We start from the raw sequence: 17,057 nt of genomic DNA on the forward strand, positions 1-17,057 counted from the left end.
TGTAAAATAAGGAGGTAATATCAATTGATTTCAAAATAGTTTTTAAGTCGGTTTGTTTAGTAAAATAGTAATTACTTCAACGGAAATCATATATTTTAACACCGCTGTCTTGTACAAACTGGGAATAATCTGACAGACAACTTCTTTATGTTATTGTCAGAAATACATATGCATGAATTATTTTGTTACATTTTATAATTGCAATAATTCTGAACTGTAGTACGAAACAAAAATATATATAGATTACGTATATCCAATCTAACAGCGAATAATTGGCCTCCATAATCTACTCGCTAATAATTTCAACACCATCCGAGAAGTGGCCTTAAACTGAATTTAAAGCGTAAAATATGTTGTACTTGTTATATCTGAAGGAATTGTCCGACATAGTTTATCTTGGAACTTTATCCAATTTTGAGAGCCATACTTTTTGGTAGAGCTATCAGGGCCTAATGTCAGGAAACATTGTTGTAATCAAAATTATCCTCAGTAACAATTAGGGACATTTTAAGTTTTGAAATATATGTATTTGTTTTTGTTATTTTAATCTTTATTGACGCTATTTTCAAGATTTAAAAATGATTATTCAGTTATGAACACATACATACATATGTTGCGAAAATGTATGAAATATCGGAGGAACACATGTTTTAGCCTCCTCAAAACATTTGCAAGTCCGTGGTACGAATATCTATTAGTTCATTTTTGACGAGTTTTTTTTGTATTGATTGGTGCCAGATTGTTTTTTTTTAATCAGAAGAAGGGGACAAAAAGCCTTCACCCACCTATGTTTACTTATGGCAGACAAGTATGCCGAAAACAAGACATGTCTAATTTAAAAAAAAAAACTTAAATTATGACCAGAAATTTATATCAAAGCTTTGCTAAAATGGTAATTTTTGAAAATTGTGGATCCAACGAAGAACAATAAAAACATAGGAACAGCACAATATCTAAAAGAGAGCGGGATACCGCGTAAAAAACTAAAATCGCCATCTGGATACCGCGTAAAAAGAACTAAAATCGCCATGAGATGGGATGGAGGTATAAGGGCAACACCATCTCCTTTAGGGGATGATCAAATAATTAATTATACGAATTATTAAGCAGATCTCTCAGAGGTCATCAACAGATATTAAAATAAGACTTGACACCGATAAATCTATACAAACCCCTCCGATACATACCAAGAATACCGGTACATATCAGCAAAAATGTCTAAAATCGTCTTTTCCATTTCAAAAAAATCAAAAAAAAAAAAATTGATACTACATCTATGATTTTTGGTACATAGATTAAGAAAAAAATCGTCATTCCAAATCTGTTTTCGTTACCAACTTTGATTGTTGCGCGCAAAAGATATGACCGTTTTAATTATGCTAATTAGAAAAAATTCTAAAAAAATCGCGGCTTAATATAGTAAGCTGTTATATCCAATTGTCGTTAACTGAATTCGCACCCTTTGAGAATATGCAAAAAAAATTCAAAAAGTTTCAATGGATTCGCGAAAAATTAAATTTGTTATATAATTTCATGTATTTACAAATATATTTTTGAAACAATAGCGCTTATACTTACAAAAAAATATATAAAAAAATTATAGCAGCATCCAGACATTGTGAGGAATAAAATGAAACCTAAGTCGTGAAGTTTGGAGCTATAGTATTCGTGTTATTTGCAAAAATACAATGAAAATGTGACAAAAAAAAAAAATAAAAATTATGTTATTCTAATTTTATTTTTTTATGGTTTTATAGGAAATGTTGAAGAAAAAATGATTGAGTTCTTCGTCATTTTCGTCCAAATTTCACGCAATAATGAAGATTTTCCGTTGCAACAACTTTATCACTTATAGTTTTCCTATTGGCGAATATTTTTAGAACACTATATTAAATCACAAGGAATTCCAATTGTGGCATAACATTAAAATAATGTTTTATTGAATATTACAACATTTGAAACGCATAGAAACCGCGTAATAGTGGAAATCACAAGATGCGCATCCGATTTTCCAAAACAGCGAATCAATCCCTCTTATTTGATATACACTTTGTGAAATTCCATTTGACGACCACGATGTAGCATCAGTTGCATGTTAGGGTGCAAAAAACAGTAAAATGCCCATAATTTCCACGAAGTACATTTGCATTTTATGCGCATCCGATTTCAATGATCACCATTAAAATATACATCATCCTATGTCATTTCAATGCGATCCATCAAGAACCGTGGATGTAGCATCGCACTCAGTTTTTAGAAAAAATCTATTATACCTCCGGATTCGCGAACGTTTTTCAATATCTGTTTTCGCACATTTTAAATATGCGTTTCGCTCTATTTATCTAAGTAGGAATAATACATCTAAAACGCGTCTAAATACGCGATATTTTCAAAAATATTTTTTGCATATTTTCGAAATTTGAGGGTTATCATATCCGCCGATCTAGTGGATGGATTTAGACGCGCAAAGGCTTGTTAGATTCAGAACGTAAAAAAAACTAAATTCACGCGGGTTTCCACTGAAATCGAAAGGCATTTGTAAGTTTTGAATCCAAAAAACTGGTTTTTTAAAAAAAATTAACCACAAAAATTTCCACTTTAAGCTGAGATTGTTGTGAACCTTTGAAGGCTACACGCCCGAGTTATACATCAAAAAATGCGTAATCGCGAGTACTACAATCTCATAATCAGTTCTTAAACGAGTACAGTTGCGCGTTCCGATTAGAGCAAACATTCAAAAAACCCAATTTTTCAGTCTTCAAAATGTCAGCATCCGTTTGAGATTGATGCGGTGGTTATATTAAAAAATCATACATTAGAAACTTCATCTCTGAAGTGTATTCTTTAACTTCTTCTTTGAACATTATACTCTACATTGTATTGTAAAGCCACTAATTGAAAATTGACTTAAAAAAACTCGTTTCCTTCAACGATTTTTTTCTATTTTTTTACATTAATATGACCACAGCTTCCGCTCAAATTATAATCCATCGGTGAATCGTGCTAAAACAGTTTATTTTACCTAAATGCGTTCAAAAGTTATGGTATATTACAACAATTCGCGAGATACAATACCCCATACCTCAGTTTCAACAGAAGTAAATTTTCTACAAAAAGGCCGATATACCAAAATTGGTAAATTTTGGCAAAACAGTAATTTCCAGGAAAAATGGAATTGTTCATAGAAATTTTGCAAAAAATGTGTGGTATGGTTTTTGGAGTAGTGAAACCGAGCACTTCTCGTCGATTTAAATCAATATTTAAGTTATATGACTTGAAAAAATTGATGTACTTAATCACCAGATAGAAAGATAAAAAAAAGTTGACCCAAAGGATATATTAATTTATTTAGTTAACTGATTTCCTTTGCGATATCTCCAGATAATAAATAAAATGTTTAACTCACAATATATTATCAACAGAAAAATAATTTCTTCAGGTTATGAATCAATTTTTCTCAGTTGCTAATGTTTTGAGCAGAACCAAAAATGAGTTCGAGCATTGTTTTGTATATTTTTGTAAAATAAGTGAAATTTTGGCAAATTAATTTTTAATCTTTAAACAATACAAACAATAAACAATCAATCTACAAAAATATTTGCATTTCGAATCCACAAAGTACCTCAAAATTATATAAAATATGAACAGTAATTCCAGTTGCAAATGTTTTGAGCAGCACTGTATGTTTTCTGAATATATAAAGTCCCACCATACCATTGCTTTCGAAAACGATATCGTTTTCGAATGATTCTCGAATAGTTTGGCTGATATGTTTTTCGTGAACGACACACGAGAATGAATTGAAAACGATTCATTCGTCGGAGGAAGACCTTCGATTGGATTGGAGGATGGCGGTCACGGTAACACCCGAGCAAGTACTGCAACGAAAGTATGCCATTGTGTTACTGTACCCTTTGTCTCCTCATGTAGAGGTTCCACTGAAGACATGAGAAGGCACCCTGTCGCAATTTAAAATCATTATCAAAGCGTTCTGGACCAATTTGTTCTCAAATCGCGCCATTTCGGACCATATTAGGATTTTTTGACACTATTGCAATTTTTGGTTTTTCTTTATAAACTCGTGAATTTTATGTTTATATTTTTTAACCTATCGGACAAGAGAATATGGGGTCATTTGCAACGAATTCGCGAAAGTTACAGGCTGTTTTTGTTGACTTTGCTTGTGAGAATCGTATTTGTTTTCTACAAAAATACAACACCAGTACCATGTGGGGAATTTTGTCCTAATAATGAAAAAGCTTTTCTAAGATCGATTCGGTGAAAAAAGTCTCCGCACCAACTTTGATTACTAAAACCCTTTTGATGCTTTTTCTACTTGTAATTTTAAATTTGCTTTGTTTGAATAAATATTTATAGAAAAAAATACAATTCTCACAGGCAAAGTCCACAAAAACAGCCTGTAACTTTCGCGATTTTGTTGCAAATGAGCCCATATTCTCTTGTCCGATAGGTTACAAAAATATAAACATAAAATTCACGAGTTTATAAAGAAAAACCAAAAATTGCAATAGTGTCAAAAACTCCTAATATGGTCCGAAATGGCGCGATTTGAGAACAAATTGGTCCAGAACGCTTTGATAATGATTTTAAATTAGATTACAAAAAAATAAAAAAATTAATGAAAAGCAAATATGTTGTTATGACAGATAAAATTAAAAAATGCATTACAGAACTTCAATGCATTTGGTGCGGAAACTTTTTTCGCGATGGAGAAAAATTGACACCGTGTTTCATAATAGTTTTCCATGCTCTACACGGCTATGTGGTGGTATTTTTGATATTTGCAAAAAAGTGCAAAAAGTTATATCCCTAATGAACATACTGTTGAATGTGACCCCTAGAATTTTGGGGTAGTTTGTGGTCGGAATTCTGCTACCATCGACCATGGCATTCAACTCTGTTCTCACCTCTGCTGTTCATGCGGTGAACAGAGTGGCCGTAGATTTAGTAGCGGATATTTGCATATTCCTCGCGTGAAAAAATGTGTTAAGATCTGTCTAATAGGAGTTCTGCCTTTCACAAATAACCAGCGTACGTAAAAATACTTTATGAAACAATTCCAATAATTTTGTTTCGTACTTTCCATAGGAACGATACAAAACGAAACATAACTCACGTTGACCGAACTCGCTGTTTTGTTTCGTTTTGTTTACATTCGTGAATGCGAACAAGACGATTGATTAGTTCTCAATTCTACAACAACAGATAGGAAACGAAAAAGTTCAAAACACATGAACGATTCAATGAATGATTCGTTTGGTGGTTGAAAAATATCCAAGTCTGTTGAAGTTAGCTTACCCTGCAAGCAAAAACTATCACGGAAGTGACTTAGGCGTGTCGCCCAGGGCGATGAAAACAGTCGCGGCGATAGTCGCAGAAGTCACCCTGAAGTGACCTCCGTTGTGAAGAAATGAACCACGCCGGCGTGTCGTCTTGGAAGTCACTCCAGCGACACTTCTAGAAGATCATTTCCGCGATTAGTTCTAGAAATTAAAAAAAAAAATATTTCTTTGTGTTTATTTCAGCTTGAGTCCATATTTTGTTGTATTCAAGTATTTGAATAACAACAAAATGTTTTACAGTGGATATGAAATTGATTAGTTGCGGGCGGAGGGTAGGCAATACTATAGTTTCAGTTGTCACCAAACAACTTCATCAGTTCCCTTTTCCGCCGACTCTGTATCGATAAACAGGTCAATAAGCCCATCCAGCAAATTAAACAAAATGAGAAATTTGCTATATGGCCCTAAAAAAATATGGACTCAAGCTGAAATAAACACAAAGATGTAAAATTCTGCAGTCCAACAATAAAAAACGCCAACAAAAAAATATTTTTTAATTTTTTCTATTTATTTTTATTTATTTTTTCATTTTTATTTTTTTAATTTCTTTATTTTTATTAATTTTTTTATTTATATTTTTTATTTCTCTTCTCTTTTAGAGAAATTATTCTTTGCAATTTCCGCCTACATTAATTTTGTCATTTTAAAAATGTCATGTTTTGGTGACTGGCTTAGGAAGCGAACCTGGACCTTCAAAGTGCAAAGTGTGCTTACCACTGCATTACCGTCTCATATAATCATCATAAAGAAAATGTTCTATATTTGTTCAAATGTGTTGAATCATTAAATAAATGTAAACAATCGCCTTGGAAGTCACTCAGAAGTGTCGGCATACGCGATAAAACGTAATCACAATAAGGCTATAGAAATTGTTTTTGTAATTCACCAACGTTCTTCCTTGGCGTGTCTCCGGAGTGACCTCTTAGGCGAGGGAGTGCGAAACTCACTTCCAATTGCTGGCAGGGTATAGGGTTGTTAAGCAATCAAATGTGTGTGTGTGTGGCTGAGTGTCTGAGTGTGGTATTGATCATTTCGCACAGCAAATGTTTGCCAAAAATTCTTTTTGTTTCGGTGGTTAATAAAACAACTCGGCAAACCATAGCCCAAGTACATTTCAGTAATCGTACGGTTTTCGTTTTTTTGCATTGAAAAGTTTGTGTTTTTGTTTTGTTTTCAGAGCGAAACGATTCAGAGAAACTGAAAAGTTTGTGACTTTGTGTGAATGGTACGGGAATCGTTTTGTTTGTTTGCGTTCATTGCAAGTAACATCAGGGAAGGAATCAATGCAGTTTGGAGGGGGCGGAATACAGGAGATTTAAAGGTTAAACAGTTCCGTTTCCCTGTTTCACTCTACGGGGCTTGTTTATCCAATGTTTCAAACTTGGTCGAAGGGTTGTCTGCTCGATACCCTCAAAAAGCATGGAGTGCTTGACAGTATCAAAGGCTTTTGATAAGTCAAGCGCCACCATCACTGTTCCAACACACTGCTTGCTCTGTTTGAGTCCTCGACTAATATGTATGGAGATGGCGAGCAGCGCTGTTGTCGTGCTGTGCTGCATACGAAACCCATGTTGATGATCGGCAACTGGTTAGCTACTTCTAACGCTGGTCAGGACTTAAGCCTCAAAAGTTTTTTCTACGGGCGACAAAAGCGAAATCGGTCCGTATGATTCACCTTTGGCGGCATCCTTGCCCGGCTTCAGTAGCGCGACTAAGCGCCCATTTTCCAGACTTCGGGAACGATGTGGGTGTCTTTCGACAGGTTGATAACTTTAGTGAGATACTCGACTCCCGGAGAGTGTGGAGATTCCACCAGGGCCCAACGCTTTGGATGAATTAGCATTCCTGGTGACAACCGCAACATCATTGTGGTGGTTCATCCTAAGCAGGAAGAGATCTAATGCGACGTAGTAGCATTTTCTTCCGAACCCCAGAAGTGTTGGGAAGATCTCTGAAGCGGTGATTAGCGAACTCTCTGAATGTCGGCCAATTAGCATTCCCACTCTATATCGGCTGCAACCCCCATACATTTCATGACGGTCATTACGGGTGTTCCGACTCATGAAGTACACTATTCCCTAGATCTGCAGTGATTGGAACAACACGACGACTCACTGGGGGCTGTGTTTACGCTGCAACATGGTCCCTGTCGTAGTTCCTCGCATGGACAAATCAGAACAACCCCTTGCACCCTCTCCCGATATCAATTGCACCTCACCGATTGAATATGGGTGGAAATGCGGATGTGATAAACCGAACACAAATATATTGTCCCTGGGTTTTCCTCCGTCCCGGCACGGACAAAAAGAATCCGGAGCAGGGAAACACGCAACAACGATACAAATACAAACATTACTCTGAGGGGTTTTACCACCCCTGATGTTTTCCTCGGCGATTGAACGTAGACCTTCTGAGTGCAAGGCGAACGTGCTTACCACTGCAGCACTGTCCCCATACGGAAAGTAGTTTTGTGACGATTACGCGCATGCCTTAACGTTTAAAATGGCTTACAATTTATTATAACACTGGTATGACACCGTAACAACAGAAGCTAATGTCATCAGTTGAACAATTGTTGGTATTTGGTTAACAATTTTGGTAATGAAAAATGTAACATGTCTACATTATGTGGTGGTGTCTCACTTAATTTTACTGGGCTAGTTTGCGATACGTCCCAATGTGACTGCATTCTACCATGTAATCTTATTGAAGGAATACAACGGCGCATGGTGTGTATGCTTTTGATGGAAAATATAATAGTACGTCTATATTTACGATTAATGTAGCAAATGCTTACACATGTTTGCAACAACAAATGAGAGAAAGAGAGGTAGGTAGCAACCGAGCGATAAATTTTCAAATTGATGTTTGGATGATTATATGTAGATGGATTGATGAATGTAAACAGTGCTATAAGTTTCCACGCAAAGAAAAAATGCTTCAATACGATGACAGAAATGTACAATTAATTACGCAAGCTCGCTTATAGTGACGAACTATACTTGATGCCAACAAAATTAAAACAGACGAATTTTATTAGTTCATTTTAAGCTGAAGGTTTTATGAGAAAATTTGCCAAGGTGCTGTTGTTGTTTAAACAAATAAGGTTAATACTTATGAAAATTATTATTTAAAATTACATTAAAATCTGCAGTGGTAAGAAGGCCTTCATATAGTCTTTAAAATGTAAACCCATCTTCTTAAGTTTGTTTCTTTTCTTGAAACAAAGAAACCGAGAAGTCTTTAATCATATTTTAAAGCATTAATGCAATGTCAATGAGAATTTATGTAAATTCAAATATTATTTTTTTTCTTCTCCTTCGAAATAAAACAATTTGTAAATATTAAATGTACACTTAAAGAAAATATTTGAAGGGGGTTATCATGAATGAAATTTCCCCCGTGAATTTTGTCTTTCCGCCGTTGCAACTTAAGGGAGAAAGTGAAAAAATTCACGGGGAATTACCGTTCATGATAACCCCCGAAATCTTTAACGTTTTAATTCTGTATTCTCGGACATTTCCTAGACCTTAGAACATTAGACAACAATTTAAAAAGTGTTGAACTTTTGTGAGAGAGGTGCTTGAATGGGTTGGCCATCCATCCCCAGGACCAATATGATTGTGTTCAGTTTGTCACATCCGCACCCATCACACTCAAATTACCGTGTGATGCATTAAATTCCTGAAGTGGGTGCATCTCAGGCGTCGTTCAGGACCCCTTCAATGCTAGGGGACACGACAGGGACAATGTTGCTGCATGCTGCATGAACACAGCCCCCAGTGAGTGAGTCGTCATCATAATAAGAGACTCCCCCACAGTTCCCCAAATAGCAACCACACACGCAGCACTCAACACCAGCCGTTGCTGTTCCAATCCTTGAAAATCTACCATTTTTACAATTTAATTGCAATGGACTCCTAGGTAATATGGAGGAAATTGTGTATTTTATAAGTCAGAAGAATATCGTGGTCGCAGCGGTTCAGGAAACAAAGCACAACGACTGCAGTTTACAGGTCAGACCATCTCCCCAAAATTGTCTCCATTAGGAAACCGCCCGATTTCATCACCTCAGAACGTCGCACTTTCATCAATCATGAGAAAGATAATTGGCCTAAATTCAGAGAGTTCACTATTCACAACCCTTCTGATGTTCGGGTAGGAGAGAGACATCACCACTGCTGCAGTCGCTTACCATAAAACCTGCTGGCCGAAAACCCAAAGTAAGACCAAATTTCGCAGCGGAGCCGACGGGAGTCAGGAGCCAGTGACTCCAGAGTCAGGGAGCTGACACGGCAAGTCAACAGGTTGGTCGGTGAGCATAAGCGGAGCAAGTGGTTAAATCATCTGAAGAGTTGCAACATTAGAGCCGGAATAAGTGAAGTGATAAGTCACTCTCGAATCATGGAAAGTAGGAAGAAAGGATCTCAGTCACGTTTGGCGACGTTACACTGACTGCTCCGAAGAGCTGTGCAAGTTATTTTAATCGTCAGGTAGTCGAGGACCCCAGGAGTGACGGGGCGAAGAGAAGAGTACTACGTAGCATTAGATCTCTTTATGCAGAGAAGCAATCACCACAATTCACAATGGATGATGTTGCAAATGCTGTCAGGTACGCTAAATCATCTAAAGCGTTGGACCCTGATGTAATTTCCATAGTAATGCTGAAACAGCTGGAAGAGCCGGGAGTCCAGTATCTCACTCTAGTTCTCAACCTGTCGCTAGCCACCCACATCGTTCTCGAAGTCTAGAAAATGGGCAGGGTGGTCCCGCCAGGCAAGGATGACAGCAAAGGTGAATCATGCAGAGCGATATCGCTTTTTTGACCCGTAGCAAAGACCCTTGAGAGAGATATCCTGTTGCCGATCATCAACATGGGTTCCTTAAGCAGCACAGCACGACAATACTGCACACATATTAGTCAAGTACTCAACCAGAGCAAGCCATGCGAAAGGACAATATTGGTGGCGCTCGACTTATCAAAAGCCTTTGATACTGTCAAGCTCTCCACACTGTTCCATTGAGTAGAAAACGCTCCGACCAAGTTTGCAACGTTGGATAATCAATTACATGTGTTGCCGTACGTGGAATTCAGGAACAAGAAATCGAAGGACAGTTGAGTTGAGGTGATATCTCCGGAACTATTTAACCTCTACCTATCCTGTATTCCACCGCCTGGCGGTGGTACCTTCCCTGATGTCATTTGTGAAAGGCCGAACTCCTACTTGACTGATCTTACCACCAAATATCCGCCACTGAATCTGCACCCACTATGTTCACGACATGACCAGCAGAACAGAGTGGAATTTCATGGTCGACGGTAGCAGGATTCCGACCACCAATTCAGGGGGTCACAATTGACAGCATGTTTATGTCGTCGGAACAATGTCCTTAAGTCCCTAGCCGGCAGCATTTGGGTGCAGATGAAAAAAAACCTCGGTCTGTGGTAACTTATGAGGCGCCCGTTTGCTCTGCGAATCTAAGTGACACACGATGGAAAAATCATTCAAACTTGTCGTAATGCCGCCCTCGGAACAGCAACAGGGTTCCTCCTCATGTCTTCAGTGGACCATCTACATGAGAAGACAAAGATTCTTCCAGTACAGCAACACAATCACATGCTTTCGTTGCAGTACCAGCTCGGGTGTTACCGCGAGAGCCATCCCAATCACTATATGTTGGATAGGCCCCGTCCTTTCAGACACATCAAGGAGAATCTTCATGATCTAGAAGTAGAGGTCCAGCGTTGCAAGAGAGAACGCCTAGATCAACAAGTATATAAAGCGGGATTGAATACGGAGGCAGTTGATACCATAATCCTTTATCTTTCGCAGCTGAGGACCGTCATTGCAACGATGGCACCATGCAAAACATCTGCCCATCATGCGGCACAGGCCCGCACGACACAATTGCACCTTTTAAAAAGAAAAACGAACATGCAAACATATCAATATACTGTTACAATAACAAAAAGAAGCTCCCCCTGAACATATTGGTTGATGTCGTGATTCCAATCACTAACTATCCCAATACATTGGGTGTAGTGTTTGACAGCATGTTTAAGTTGTCTGCGCAAGACACAGCTATGTGCGACAAGATCAGAAGTAGTAACAAGGTTCTCCAGTTGCTGGCCAGCAGCATTTGGGTTGCTGACAGAGAATACTTGTTGACCTCCTATAAAGTAATAGGCTGGTCCTGTGGTATACTAGGTGGCTCCAGTGTTGTATGTTTTAGCGATACGCACTTAAAGAGTATATAAACCTGTCAGAATGTAGCTCTGAGGACCTCAACAGGGTGTCTCCTCATGAAACTAGTGGACTATTTTCATGAGGAGAAGATTTCAACAAGATGTTGTAAATGACGTACCTGCTTGAATGTTGCCGCCCTGAGCATCCCTGCTACTCTCTAGTGGACAGGCTTCCCCCACCCAGACACGTAATGAGAGATCTTCCTGATTTAGGGAGAGAGGTCTAAGGGTACAAGCGAGAACCTCTAGATTTTAATAGCATTCAGACTTATGCAGTTCCACAGACAGTACAATGGTAGGAATAAGATTCTCAAGTCATTGGCGGCAGCAATAAACAATAGGCTGGTCTGTAGTAAACTATGCAGTGCGAGTGTGGTATGCGAATTTTAGCGCTACGCACTGGAAGAATATTCAAACCTTCCATCGTCCATCGCTGGACTTGTTCTAAGTTTTTGGGAAAATGTACAATGTACAAATCTGTTACTCCCTTCGATAGTTATCGTGCACAACAGCCAGACATACGAACGGACAAAAGTTAGATCGCCTCCAAATTGTCTGAAACGGTTCTGTACCTATCATATATAAGGTATGATATTTTTTCTACGTGTGTGCAACATAAAATGCTGCCACATAGTGAGGCATCTTCTTTGCCTGACCAAAGAGATCCAATGAAGCTAACCGAAACTTTAGAAGGCTAAAGTGTAAAAAATTTCTGTTTTTTTCACCGGCGCGCAATGTTGATGTCAAAGATTAAGGTTTTGGGAAAATCTCCATTTGAATCTCTCACAACCGAGCCATGCGAACGAACTACGCCATACCCACCACCATTCATTCCAAAGAGACATACAACAAGAAGATTATCTATCCATCTTCGTATAGTTAGTGCAAAATCATGTCTTCGTTTCGTTGTAACAAAAGCTAATTAGCAAACATCGTGGAAAAGTGGTGGACAATAGAAGCACGCGTTTAAAGTCAAAGAAGAAGTAATTTGCTTTGTTTTTCAATTTATGTGAAAATGTTTGTTTTGTGTGTCTGTTTTTTAGTAATTGTAACACAAACTTCTGTGTCCCACTAATTGAATAGAGTAAATTAGCCAATAAGACGAAACTAAAGACCTTGGAAGACATTGGAGCAACACATAAATTAACAAGTGGAGTTGTCAATTTTGTCACTTGGAATGACAACATGTTCCCTACTGGGTATGATTAATATGGAAATTAGTAGTCTCCACCCTATGCAAATTACAACAAATAATGCATTTTTTTAACCTTGAAAGTGATGATGTAAAATTGTCACCCAATTCTAATCGCACAAGTTGTAGGCTACCATTTTATGCAGTATGTAAATATCGCTAACTATCGATACTATCGCCCTAGCTTTTAGAAGATCTGTGATGACACTCTGATTCTCGGCTTAGACAGATCCGGGGCGAATTCCAAATTGTAGGACATGCATCAGCCTGGTTAGTGAACCAACACATCAACTCAGACAACGATGCCGACTGATTTTTTCGGCTCCCTCGCTCAGGTATAAGGTATATGTCAGTCAATCGACGGCGGCGCGACTTGTTTACCGACTCGTTGCTAAATTTCGGCTTATTGGATATATAGTGCAAAAATACTTAAATTCAGAAATACGAATTTGGGAGCGTCTCTTCTATATCTCTTGTATTTGACCACCTTTTAAAGCTCAGAATGTCTTCTTTAATATTGGAAACTTTTTTGACATAAATACATCCAAATTCATATTATGCCAGGACATTTCATGGATTTTTTGCTGAAAAATAACCTGCTCACCTCTCCGGATAGGTTTTTAATTGTACACCAGCATTTACTAGTAGGAGCATTAAATTTATCGATGTGATGTGTCCATTTATTTTTTACGAGACGAGCCGACAAAATCTGCGGCGACTCGTCTCGTAAAAAATAAATGGACACATCTCATCGATAAATTTAATGCTCTTACTAGTAAATGCTGGTCTACAATTAAAAACCTATCCGGAGAGGTGAGCAGTAACCAAAGTAATGTTGCAGTGCCCTTCTTAAAATAATGAGTTAGAAAGGGGTTTTGCAATAAGAATTTTGCTGGGACAGTAAACGAAATGTAAACAAATGTTGATGTTTGGTCTGAGTATTTGAAAAGTGTCTGCAATCTACTGTTAGCCACCCTGATTGTATCAGAAATTGGAAAGTTGGCAGGTTGGTCTCGCTACTGAAGTCAGACAAGGATGCCAGCAGAGGTAAATTGTACAGACCGATCTCCCTCTTGCCCAGTAGCTACACGGAGAAAAAAAAACGCCTCTCTAACATATGTCCCAACATATTTTTCAGCAAACATATATTTTTTTGCAATCAGTCCCAAACATAACATATGCAAACAAATATATGTTTGGGTGCAAAAAAATTATATGTTTAGTTGCAAACAAATTATTTGTTTAGGAGAAAACAAATTATTGGTTAGGTGCAAACAAATATTTGTTTGGGTGCAAACAAATACAAACCCAAAAGCCACAAAAAAAAAAAAACAAAGACATGCACCAGTGTGGGCGCTTTTTGAGAGCAAGGGAGCGTAAATTTCAATGTAAAACACATTGAAATGTATGCTCACTTGCTCTCAGTAAGCGCTCACTGGTTATCTCAAACATATACACACATTTATAAATGGTGGTGGTTTATTGAAAGGCATAGAATAAAAGCAAAAGCAACAACAGACACATAGGTACATAAAAAATTCCAAAGAAATACATAACGTAATAATACATTACAAAAAGAAACACTTAATGAAATAATTTACAATAAGTCGCACTTTTAAAAAGAAAAAAATATATAGAAACATCATTGAACGCTTCTCCTTAGTTGTGAAATAAAACACATTTTCCTCAAAGTTGAAATCATCAGCGGGAAATCGGCATCTGGAAACAAATGATTATATAAAGTAATAAATAGGTACATCCATATTTCAAATATACATATGAATATGTATATGAAAAATGTATTAATGTAATTACCAATATTAAATGCGATTTCTTCCTTGCCCAATAAAATATTTCCATTCACCTTTTTGATACAATTATAAACTGTATTGGACATTTTTTTTTGTACAGGTCCAGTGAATATTGTATATTTGACTTGCTGAATATTTGAAAATGAAATGTGTGCTACTTCATATTTAATTACTTATAATTTAACGCAGATTCTAACGTGCTTATGAGGTTATCGACTCCACTTTCGTTTACATTTGATTTACTATAAGCACCATTTCTTTAAGAAAAGATAAAACACAGATTTATTCACTAACTTTACCGTCTTTACTCAACGATTGTCTCTAGAACACTGAAGAAAAAAGACCAACATAATTAATGCAATTTTTTTTCTTTTCCTCTTCGCTTGCTGTGTTGGTTAACAACAACAAATCACGAAACACACTTGATTTACACACAGCTCTTTATTATAAACCAGCATTCCGCAGCTGCGAGAGCCCTGTTACTACTCTCTTTGACAAAAATCTTCTCCACCCATAAAAAATATGTTCTAACATAAAAATATGTTGGTACCCAAACATATAAAATTGAGATATGTTACAAAATGTTGCAAACATATATTTATTTGGACACAAACAAATTATGTTTTGATACAAACATATATTTGTTTGCAATCAGTCCCAAACAAATATTTGTTTGGATCCAAACATATTTCTAACATATATTTTTCTGCGTGTAGAAGAAGTTCTTTAAGTTCTTTAGCATGCATGATGCACCACCTAGGCATACATACCATCGTACATCGACAGATTGTCTATCGCAGCAGATGTGAAAATGCTACACACAGAAGCCGTCCATCAAATTAGCCCTCTCATCCCCAAATGTTTTTCCTTGTGCCAATAAGTATTTTGAAAACATATGATTAAAGTAGATGTCAAAACAAAGTTATAACCATGGCAGAATTACCAGGTAGTGGTATCACACCAGTTGATCGAATATGAAAAGTCAAATCCCTTTATACAAAAATTATTTTTGTTGTAATTTCCCCAACAACATAAAGAAAGTTTTGACATAACATATTCAAAATTTTACGATGCCACTACCTGGGCAATTGTGCCATGGTTATAACATAAATTTCGGAGCGTTACTCCCCCTGTTTCGGAAGATACAGTACATTATTTCTGAAATTTATTTGGCTATTATTTTGTGGAATTGTGTAAATAAAAATGTTTTAATCGTTCAGGAGGGTTCTTTTGGTCTTACTTTTGAAGAATCAAAACTAAAATTTAACATAAAGCTCATATATTTTGATTTAGAAAAGATTAGAATAATTTGGACTGTACACAACGAATTGTAATTTTCACTGAAGTTCTAGACTTCACACTGCATAATGCACCGTAGCTATGCTGATCGAGACACATCCGATATTTTTTGTTGTAACTATATTAAACAGCCTCTTGAGCATACATTTGAGAAGAATTTAAAGCAGAATATGTAAAATAGTGGTACTTCGACGCTCATAAAGGCAATGTTGCATATATGCAACACCGGGGATGAGAGGGTTAACACAGGCTGCAGAGTCAAATAGAGTACAACATAGAGTTTTTTATCGGGAAATACCGTCCGGGTAATTTCCCTCTAATTGTTTACTTCCGATGTCCGGAGTTAATGTAGTTCTATTCGTCCGTCTGATTTTCTGTCTGGTTGATTTGTTCAAGCGTTGCACCTGTAATGTAATGAATGTAATATTTCGTCCAATTTGGATGATGATCCACTCCTTCGGGAACCTCCCCCACAAAAGTTCAAAATATTTTGCTAAAATGGTGTGCAGGGAGTAACCGATTTGATCCAAACATAATCAATGATGATCAGGTTTAAATATGGATCATTTTACTCCTTCAGGTGCCTCCCACAATTTTTTCAGCAGGTTGTCCACGCGGCCCCTTTTACGGCTGTACATTTTTATTGAGGGGCAAGTTTATACTTCCTGAGATAATGACCCAAGAGCTAAAAAACTGCATCTTCTAAAAGGACCGATGAGCACGATTGAGTTTCCGATTTGATCGAAACTTTGCACATCGTAATTTTTTTCCAAACGTACATCAAGTTTCTAAAAAGCCTATATTGGACAAAACCTTCGGTTACTTCTCTAACAAAAGTTCAACATTTTTAGCTTTAAGCTAGGTCCCTGTCGCTGGAGCAAATATTTGCCTATTTGACCCTAGCTTTAGTGGAGTTTATAGGCTGTTCGAGAATTGTTTTCATACAATATAGTCCTTGTGATTCCCAAATATGAACCATGTCGGCAAATTCCTTTAGGGTTAACCTCCGCATAAGTTTAACACTTTTGCACTTTCATCCAATTTATGGCCACTTCTCGGATTGTGTTGAAATGTCAATAGCGAGTAGTCGTTGTGATCATGACAACATTATAATATTTTGTTGTTAGTGGAAGACAATACTTCGT

General features: G+C 37.1%; 1 protein-coding gene across 1 annotated transcript in view; it reads right to left on the reverse strand.

Moving 5' to 3' along the window:
* Cbp80 (Nuclear cap-binding protein subunit 1) overlaps positions 1–17,057 on the reverse strand; it is a 74,232-nt gene that overhangs the window by 22,457 nt on the left and 34,718 nt on the right. The window lies entirely within an intron of this gene.

This window comes from Musca autumnalis, unplaced genomic scaffold (genome assembly GCF_047663935.1).
Source record: "Musca autumnalis isolate F117 unplaced genomic scaffold, ASM4766393v1 scaffold_3, whole genome shotgun sequence".
Taxonomy (NCBI): Eukaryota; Metazoa; Arthropoda; class Insecta; order Diptera; family Muscidae; genus Musca; species Musca autumnalis.